General features: G+C 40.5%; 1 protein-coding gene across 2 annotated transcripts in view; it reads right to left on the bottom strand.

Moving 5' to 3' along the window:
• Positions 1-11,173, bottom strand: part of LOC132151859 (uncharacterized) — a 387,012-nt gene that overhangs the window by 103,420 nt on the left and 272,419 nt on the right. The gene's annotated exons all lie outside the window — the stretch shown is intronic.

Below are 11,173 nucleotides of genomic sequence, written 5' to 3'. Positions count from 1 at the left end.
ACAAGTCTCAGTTAGGTTAACACAGTACACCTAGCATGGGATTTTAAATAATATAATAAATAAAAAGAAAACAGATAGAATAAAAAATAAAAAAGCATAGAGCAAGCTAGTTAGAGGTCTTTGCACATACACACACACACACACACATACAATTGCATAATGAATGAAAAGAAAATAGAATATAAAAAGATTAGAAAGGTAGTTAGATTTTTTTAAGAATAGAATTAGAATAGTGAGTGTTAAAGTTAGAGGGTCAAATAAAGATGGAAGAGATGTGTTTTAAGCCGATTCTTGAAGATGGCTAAGGACTCAGCTGCTCGGATTGAGTTGGGGAGTTCATTCCACCAGAAGGGAACATTTAATTTAAAAGTCCGTAAAAGTGACTTTGTGCTTCTTTGGGATGGCACAATCAAGCGACGTTCACTTGCAGAACGCAAGCTTCTAGAGGCACATAAGTCTGAAGTAACAAATTTAGGTAAATGGGTGCAGAGCCAGTGGGAGTTTTGTAGGCAAACATCAATGCCTTGAATTTTATGCGAGCAGCTATTGGAAGCCAGTGCAAATTGATAAACAGAGGTGTGACATGTATTCTTTTTGGCTCATTAAAAATTAATCTTGCTGCCGCAATATATATATATATATATATATATATATATATATATATATATATATATATATATATGTATATATATAGAAATATATATGTATATATAAATATGTATATATAAATAAAATGTTTGTGTGTAATTAATTTTAGTTTGTGATTTATATGATATAACTATATATAAAGCATGATGTGTATGTATATGTGTGTGTATAAGTGTATATATGTATGTCTATATATATATATGGTTACACTATTTTACAGTGTCGTTACATGTACTTACCATAGTAGTAACAGTAAATTATGCATTCAGTACTATAGTAAGTACATGTTGTTAATTAATATTACTATTAATATTGTATAATTACACTGTAACAATGACACCTTAAAATAAAGTGTAACCATATATATGTGTGTGTGTGTGTGTGTGTGTGTGTGTTTTCCTTCAAGTAATTAATTTTAGTTTGTGATTTTATGATTTATATTCATGTAAAAATAATGTCCTACATCTCATTTAGGTTCGTGACTTACAGCCATTTAATGGCTTTCTGGAAACTGCATCCCACAACATGATTCATGTGTCAAGAGCAACTACAATAAGGAGTGAAGCTGGAACAACAGGCAGTGCATGGGTTAATAAAGAAATAGAAGAACAAAACTTAACTTTACATTTTCACTGTTGGCTTAAAACAGCAGGATCTGGCCCACAGACTCAACATCCATCAGTCCACAGTTAGTCTAATTATTACAACCTGGGCCAATTTTTTGTACACCGTTCTTGGGTCTGTCCGCATCTGGATGTCTGAGGAGGAAGTCAATGAGTTCCAGGACTACCCAGACACACAAGTGGTGATCGACTGCACAGAGTTGCGTTGCCAAACTCCATCCTCTCTCCTGCTTCAAAGTGAAGTCTTCTCCACTTACAAGTCCCACTGCACCTTCAAGGGATTCATCGGCATGGCACCACATCACCTTTGTGTCATCCCTGTATGCAGGTTCTGTCAGTGACAAAGAGCTTTTTAAGCGGCCTGGATTGTGTCACTGTTGAAACATGGAATGGCGATAATGGACGACAAAGGTTTTCTTGTTGATGACTGTGTGCCATGCAAAGTTTACAGACCTGCTTACCTGTTGAAGCAGGAACAGATGTCGGCCGATGAAGTGAGGGAGACACAGTCCATTGCTCGGCTAAGGGTCTACGTTGAGCGTCTCATCCGCAGGGTGAAGCAACACAAGCTATTCGACACAGTCATCCCTCTTTCCATCACAGGGAGTATCAACCAGCTGTACACAGTTGCTTGCCTCCTTGTAAATTACCAAAGTGGCCCCTTAGGAAAGCATGGGCAAAGGATTAAAGATGAGATAACATTGGTTGGGGTTAGAATTTGTATTTATTTTTGTTCAAATAGAAACATGTAAATATATACAACTTTGATCATTTGCAATGTAGTAATGTAAACTTGTAAATATAAATAACTTTTGTACAATGATGCCTACAATGCAGTAAACGTAAATATAAATAACTTTGATAAACATTTCCTGTACAGTGATTTGGTGTTAATACAAAAAAAACTTTGATACGCATTAAAACACTATTAAACGATTGTCAGATTTTTCTTTCTTTCTTTTTTTTTTTTTTTTTTTTTTTTTACATCTGTAGGCATCTTGGCAGGTAAAAGTAAAAAAAAGAAATGGTCGGCTTTCTCTCGAATGTTCTGAAACATTTTGATGTCTTTGTAGATGCGCTGGACCATCATGTCATCCTGTGCATAAATGACAAAATCACACAAGTCCAATCCTGAGATCAGCATTTGTCCTTGAACTTGCCAATAGTATGCATGTAGTTGTTTCAGTTCTGGTGTGCCATTGTTAAACTTAAGGTAAGGACAGTCCACGTAACTTCTGACATTTAAACATTTGATTTCTAAAAGACCAAAAACATGGTGGTCTTTAGGGTCAAAAATAATCCCTTCAGGAGAGGCCCTCAGCCAAGGTGCATCGGGTGAATTAAGAATCCACAAGTGTGGTAGTTTACTTCTCGCAGCAGACAGTATTCCTTAATTGCAGCAGATTCCATTTCAAGACCTCTCTTCATGTCTGCTGTCTGGCGAGTTCCCTTGTAGATTCTTTCAGCTAGGTGTTCAGCTGAGCTCTGGCCACGCACATGACAAACCTCCCTAAAACGTGACGCTGTTACCCGGGGCTTTCGGACCGAGTGCCTATCAAGTGATGCACTCTGTTCTTTGGTGGCATGCTCTATCTTGTGTGCCATATCCAAACTTACTGCCATTGACTTCATGTGTGGTTGTCCATGTTCACTATGGACAAAAAAGCAAACAGATGTGTCAAGGCTGTGACCAACTAGTGGCAGAGGTGGCGGTGGTGGGGCATCTTGATGGTGAGTAATGTTGGGTGTTGTTGCTGCTGGCTGCTGGCATGACAGCACACTTCCATACTGAACTTTGCCAAAGGCAGAATCAACCAAAGGATCATCATGCAACATCTCCATAGTGGTGACCAAAGGGGCTACAGCACTGGCAAAGTCCTTATATGCCTCTGCTACTTGGAGGACTGAGAGGTCAGGCAGCTTACTGGTGACACCCTTGTAAAGGGTACTCCTGAAATTAAAAAATAAAACAATTAGGCAAAAAATACATTTCCTTAGTTTTAATCAGTCTAATCTTTCATATTTTTCATTTTAAATTTAAATTTGTCAAATGTTTCATTTTATATTAATCTTCTTTAGTATGAGCTGAAAAATTTGACATAAATAGATGTTAGTGTCTTTTATACGATTAAAAAAACATGCCATTAAAATGCTGTTAAAAATCAATTCTAAGCAAATATTGCTCCTTATGGCTATCTGCAATACTTGATTCGAATAGTATAATATAGTTGCTGTAATAGTAAAAGATTTCAACAAAAATCAATTTGCGTCCAATTATTTAATTGTTTACACTTTTTGAAGTGTAAATGCGTAAAAAAAAAAAAAAGTTAAATACTACATTGAAGAATTTTTGTGTTGTACCTTAACCCCTCAGCAAGCTTCCTCTCTTTTGGTCTTGCAGACAGAACCAGCATTCTGTTGACAGGACCAGGCTTGACTCCCTAGAAAACACACAGGGGCCATACAATTAATAAAATCATTATTACAACAAAATTTGTAATACTAGATTACAGTGTTTCTAAATAATCACCTTCCACAGAAATGCTGTTAGTGACTAGTTATGTAGAAAAAGTATGTTTCCTAAAAAGCAGTGTTTATGTTCATGCATAGTACTTACAAAGCTAATAAATAAATCTACTTAATCTCAGTGCATTTATTAATTTATTGCATTTCCAGTAGTTCAGTTTTTATATAATTTGTATATGCAAATTCAATTTAAATTACCATTGTTCTAGGTTTGTGCCAGCTCTGCTCCATTTCAGTACAGCTGTGAACTGGAGGAACTGCACTGATGCCAAGCTGTGAGTAGTGGGCTGCTTGGTAGAGTAGTGCAACAATGTGGTTGCACAGTGCTGTCCCAGCAACACAAGAACAACAGCTCTGTGACAGTATTACAGGACGAGAGTCCTTTAATACAATCTGTGAATATAATTAAATTAAACAAAAAAAAAAGAATTAGGAATTAATGTTATATGTAAATAGATTCTAAACATACCCATATACTGTAATTACTACTATCATTAAATTGAAGCACGTATGAACCCATTTACTGACTATGCCTGAACTTCTGTTTAAAACATACATTTCATTTAGAGTTCAGCTGTCTTTTGTGTTCTCCTACTCTCAATCTATGGGGCTTCTCTGACTTCCTCATCGACCTGAAACATGTCGCCCTCACGGTGATCTCTCCTGTGAACTGATCCTTACTGGAAACTGAGGAATTACTCAAAGTCAGTAGCAATTAGTTTTCCACAATTTTTATTTACACTGCACAAACAAGCACATTAGGCATAATGGAAAACACGTAACACTATACATTTATGTTTAACTAAATATATAAATAATACCAAGACCGGTATGACAGGTCAGGAACGGAGATGCTAAAGTTAGTCGAATTTAGCTTGAAATGAGAGAATACTCACCTTCAAAGTTGTCGATGTAGCTCGAAATATATAATTTGAAGCCCTTCTCCTTCTTACTGTTGGGTGTGACAGCTGACTGCCTCACAATACGATTAACGTCATTCACCCTAATCGCGGGAAGCTCTTGTAAACACCAAGTGTAATTTGCCATCATCTCCACCAAATTCTTCACACAGTGGGAACTCCTCCCTTCTCCCCCATGGGGAGCCAACACTACCTCTCTCAGGTCAGCGAACAAGGGCTGATTCGGCCAGTTCAGGGCCATGAGTATAACTGACGCTCTCTCCTCCCTAATTTAGGCAGAATCTTCACCAGAGGGAAAGTGTAAAACCTCATGTGAGGTGCGAGGGGCCCTCAGAAGCACTGAATACTGATGCCTTCTAAAGCAAATCTCAGGAAGCGCCTGCATTGCGCTGCTATTTGAATATGGAAGTACACGTCTTTTAGATCCACTGTGGCGAACCAGTCCCCGGGCCAGATCTGTGACAAGATCTGTTTCAGCACTGTCATTCTGCACTCACGCTTGTGAAGTGCTCGGTTGAAGGGTCTCAGGTCTAGAATCTGATGAAGTACACCATCTTTCTTTGGCACGATGAAGTAGTAGCAGCTGTAAAACCCAGTTTCCTGCTCGCTCGGAGGGACGCGCTCTATCGCTCCTTTCTCAAGCAGACTGAAAACTTACTCTCTCAGAACAGAGGTTTTGGGGCAAATTTAGTGACGGGTCTGCGTTTGAACAGAAGAGAATATCCATGCTTAATTATTCCCAGTATCCATGGTGAAATGCCCAGGATATCCCTTTACGCGTCCAGGGAAAGTGACAAAGTGGATGCGTTAGCTCTACAGCCACCGTAGGCACTGATGCCGTGTTTTGACCGGAGCCCTGTCCCCACGAGGCTAGAAACACTGGCGATAGGGTGGCTCACAGCGGGCATTGTGTGGTGTTGGCACTCTCGCGCCCTTGAGAGGCCATTATAAGCATGGGTTTTGGCTCTGCGCTGCTCTGAGACAGGGAAAATGACAGTGTTGGGTGCAAGAGGAAGAAAAGCTCTTTTTGTTAATGGGTACATGTTTTTGTGTAACTCGCACAAACAGCATTTAAACCCACATAGCAATCATCGCCCATAGGAACATCGGGGACATGATGCCTGTGAACATGGCTTTTAGGGGGCGGGGCCTCCAGCGCGTTCTCTCTTCCTCTTTAACGGCAGTGGCTCAGTGGTTCATGTAGGTTGTCTACAAACCGGAAGGTTGGTGGTTCAATCCCCGGCTCCACCTGACCAAGTGACGAGGTGTCTTTGAGCAAGACACCTAACCCCAGCTGCTCAAGACAAGCTGGATGGCGCCTTGAATGGCTGACACCGCAGTCGGTGTGTGAATGGGTGAATGTGAGGCAAATTGTAAAGCGCTTTGGATGGCCATGTGGTCTGTTGAAAGTGCTATATAAATGCAGTCCATTTACCATTTATTTACCATTTAACAGTCCGTCAGGAAGAAGGCTAGGTAGCCGAGGATGGACAACCATGAACCCCATGGAATAACTGATGGCTTGACAGAGTGCTTAGTAACCATCAGCGCGAGATCAGTTGCCACGCGCAAATCCCTGATGACGTCAGCGCCAACTGTGCCGCCATCGAGGGATTGAAGCAGTTTTGCCTGGAACACCTGGAGTGTAGCAATGGTTTGAAAAGCAGAAACTGCCTCCCCTGCAGCAGCATTGGCTTTATCCGCCTGGTGGGACGTGAACCTGCACGGCTTGGAATGCAGGCTGCGGTCCGAACCCAATGCAGAGGAAGACGGTCAACTCGACGGGGGCATGCGCACATACCTGTGGGGTTCCACCCAGTCCACGTGCACAAGCATAGCCTGCATGGCAGAGTGGGTGTGCGCCCATTGGGATGCTATTGGGAAGGTGACAGCGTTGAACTTGTCTTTGGGCGTCCCCGCTGTTGCCTGAGCCACTTCTCTCCTGGCTGTGAAGGTGTGCACTAGCAGTGGTGCACGTGTTGACCGTGAGTGCCACCTAAGCATGCGCGAGGCCCAGGCAGGTGACACAGAACTGGTGAAGTTCGGTCGGGTCAATGGGACCCGTGCAAATCTGACATGTAGCTGCTATCGGATGCGGAGAGAAAAAACAGGGATGAGTAGTCCTCAAGTAATGCAACTTCCACTATGACTTCTATCAATAAAACTTCTAGCCTAAAGAAAGAGATTGTGATGTAATTTTCGCGCCCATGCATTTTATACTGCCACTGACCTGTCAGTATTTGCATGTTTTGCGTCAGTTGGCTAGCTGTCACCAGCTGGCGTTAGCCCATAAGATTTCAGCGAAAGTGGCAAAGGGAGGAGTTCCCATATACGTCGTAGCTAACATAATGTTGAGTTAGTGGCTTGAAAGGGAACTGTATTTACCTTGGAATAGTTGAATAATAACAGTTCTGTACATGGAAATGACATAATATGAGCCTCAAACACCATTGTTTCCACCTTATGTAAATCTTGTGTTTGCAAAAGACCACTGAACAATTGGTGAATCAGAACATAACACCAACTGTGACATTACATTATATTTCATGTAGTGCAGGGGATGTGATGTGCATGGATGGGTGGGTGTCTGTATTCAGAAAAGCATGGAAAAACAAATAACGCATTCTAATAAAATAATGTGAGCCACTAGAGGGGCATGGTTAGCTGCTTGCTAGCAGTAGCCTGTTACATTACAGTACAGTAAGAATTTACTTTACCACATAAACAGGGTAAGGATGCTGACAAATGATTAATAGATCCTGAGCAACACTGACAAGCATCTGATCTTGTCAAGTTTGTGGTAATTACTGATTACTCTATTTATAAAGTGAACTCGAAGTGAGGACATGGGGTTGAGGAGGATTGCTGATAAACCGTCAATGGATAGAGGTAAGTCAGTGATATTTATACTATGGTATTGATTACTTGATTGTGTTCCACCTTTGTTGATTAGGCTAAGTATCTGACGCGCTCCTCCGGAATCTTGTTACTATACATCATTTCATGAGTACACGCTTACATATAATTAGCTGAGGTATGGTATGCATATTTGGCGTGCTGTACGGGGAAGCTTGGGAATGGCCCGAACCTAGAGTACCCCCCCAAAAAGCGATTGAATAAATGGACAGACGCCAGATTAAGAACGGCCCCAAAAATTGCATTAACTTGCGGGGGCTGATTTGTATTCTGTGAATTCAGCTGTTAAGCTGGCTGGAAGAGCCTATGTACTCCGGAGGGAGCGACTGGAAAGGTAGGCCCTACCGGCTGCAGGTACTGGACTACATGGTTGGGGGTGCCCGGTTGGTAGGGCTCGAGCCGATGCTCAACGGGAGCTCACAGCATTGGAACGGTGAGCGGGTTAGTAACATTTGATGGGGCAAGCTAAAAATGCCATGGTAGCCTACTGTGTTGCCAGCTTAGCAAATGGTTCCCTGATTTGACAATTCCTCAAGCCTTGTCTGCATTAGTGCGATCCTGTTGAAAAAGCAACTTTTCCTCTCTTTTTAAGGACATGATTATAGCAGTAACGTTAATTGCAGTTATGTGCTATTCACTTTCAAGTGGTTTCTAAAGATATTTACTTTGCATGCTTTTCATATTACAGTCCTAAAAAAAAAACAGAAATTTTACTCACACTTACTGTCCTGCGGCAAAACACGAGGGTAGTTGTGTTTTAGATAAATTCTGAGTGATCACGCAAGTCAGAGCCGGCCCTAGACCTTTGGGGGCCCTAAGCAAAATTCGGTTGGAGGCCCCTTTGACCGTTTTAAGTAAGGCCTAAAGAAAAGCAATGACTACCTTATAACTATACTGTACATATTATATCTACTATGTTATTTTTACATTTTTAGTTTATTAAATTATGTTTAAATTATTCTATGTATGCTGTATGTTAATTATCTTTTTTTACGCTGCTAGTCCTGAGTAAGTATTTTGTTCTTATTTGGCAACATGTACAGAATGACAATAAAAGACCTTGAGTTCTTGAGTTGAGTTCCATGTTTGATGTCTAACAGGAAAATTATGATACCACTGAGCTGAATGGCAGTGCAGTTCAACGGACACACACTTGATGAACCTGCTGAATAAAAAGACTGATAAAGTGATTTTCACTGACCTTCAAAGAAACATTTTTAATTGACACCAGAGTTTAAGAGGCACAAACAACAGCCTATATATAATTTAAATGAAATCGAGCAAATAGAATAACATTTAAAGAAAATATTATATATAATAATAAATAGAACATTTAAATGTTTGAATTTTTCAAATAAACAAAATTATTTAAATTTTATAATTGCACTATAAAAAAAAATGAGCTCGATAATTTTTTTCACCCGCAATAATTTCTTTTTTCAATTTTTATTTAAGAAATGTAAGATGTCACGATGTGTGGTCAGTATTGAAGCAGCCCTGGGCGCCGCCATTAGCTAGCGGACCCCACCTGCTGTTATCATTCCATTGACTCCCATTCATTTTGGTCTCAAAATTCATTAATTATTTCTAAAGAAACACGAAAATGTATAAAAGGCCCCATTACCTTGTATCTTATGTTGTGGCCCCGTAGAAGCAGTTTTTGTAAAAATAGGCTAAGGCTTGCATCATAACCTGCACAGTAGAGAAATTACTGTATGGACAGGAGGAGAAGCTCGCAGACAATTTTTTACTGTCTATGAGGCAATTGGGGGGACGTGGAGGCATAAAGTCAAGGGAGAAGCCCATAGAGAGTCCATAAAAGCAACGGGACAAAATTATTCAACAACTTCTGCAATATTCGGTGGGTGATTCAGATTTCTCTTGGCACAGCGATTAGAACACTTACAATTGTCAGGCAGGTTGCTCACGCGACATCTACGTCATCAAGTTCAGTTTGAGTCTGCGCAGTATGCTCGACCCTCAGGAAGTGTGTGCTTCTAATTGACTTCACTTGTCTCCATTGAATCCAATGGGGTCGCTGTGTACATTTCTTTTACTGTCTATGGTGTCAACGCGCCCAGTGAGTTCACACACACACACACACACACTTTCTTTCCAAAGCGCTCGGGCAGTTGCGCTCAGGGGCGGACTGGCCATCTGGATGAGTGAGTCGATCGCGCGGCCGTGGCTGATATGTTTTGTTTGCATGAGTGTTTTGCCCTCCCTCCCTGTTTAGTTTGGTCTACTCCATTGCGTATCTTGAAACACACCCCCTTTAACGTCGTCTATTTTACAGAGAGAGAGAGACAGATTTATCCGGTACAGCGAATTTCTTTGAGCAGCAGGCCATTGTATACGTTCACTTAAAACATAACCGACTGTGTTTACGAGAATACTTGCAGAAACAATTATTTTTAGAGTGACTCTAGGGGGCCCTCTGCTGGCTACTGGGCCCTTTGCAATTGCAAGGGTCGCTTAGTGGCTTGGCCGGCTCTGACGCAAGTAAATGTTGAAATATGAAATATTTATATAAAATTAAATTAACTAAATAAATTGGTCCTGCCAGAATAATTGCATGAAACTTATGTCTGTATCATTTCAGTGAGGTTTAAACACGCACAGTAAGGCAAATGTAATGTCTTCAGACATTTAAGTGTGGATGACGATTTAGCGTCTTCACCTGAATGAGTTTGTTCGTTATCTGGCTCGGCTCTGTGTTCATCTTCAGTTCTCTCTTCACAGCAGTTCAGTCAGTGTACTTTTTGAGTAAATGTATTACTCCAGGATATTGGTTTATTTTAACTCAGAGAGACTGTCAGCCACATTAAAACAACTTAAGTCATTTGTGGATTAATGCTTATTGGAGGCACAGTTCGATTTGTTGAACTAGTTCAAGAAGACCTGGTTACATCGAGTGATTCGTTCACGAACCGGATATCACTACACTGCAGTGTTTTGAACTCGCTCACAACATACACAGAGGAGAGGACAATGCTGAATAAAGTCCAAAATGTATTTTCGATGCTTCGATCTAAAATATCTTAACATGTGTTCTGAAGATGAACGGTGAAGATGAACGGAGGTCTTATGGGTTTGGAATGACATAAGGGTGAGTCATTAATGACATAATTTTCATTTTTGGGTTAACTGTCCCTTTAATCTTAAATTTAGGGTTCCCAAACACGATTGGGTGCATTGATGGCACCCACATTCCTATTAAAGCTCTATCTATCAATGACGGAGACTATGTTAATAGGAAGTCTGTACAGATCATCCATGTGCAGGTAATAGGTATAATTTGGCTCCTTAATATTGGTGTTACAAATAATAAACATATTGCTCTCCACAGGTAATATGTGATGCAACCCACCTCATCACTAATGTTGAGGCAAAATGGCCTGGGTCTGTACATGATGCCAGAATATTTAGAGTCATCTCTGTGCAACAAATTTCAACGGTACATTTTGTTAGACAAATGCTTGTAGTCTTTATTACATTTACAAAACACCTCAAACATTACATGACACTTCTATGGTTACT

Source organism: Carassius carassius, chromosome 1 (assembly GCF_963082965.1).
Source record: "Carassius carassius chromosome 1, fCarCar2.1, whole genome shotgun sequence".
Taxonomy (NCBI): Eukaryota; Metazoa; Chordata; class Actinopteri; order Cypriniformes; family Cyprinidae; genus Carassius; species Carassius carassius.
Note: the sequence above shows the minus strand (reverse complement) of the source record. Positions and strands in the feature narration are given on the sequence as shown.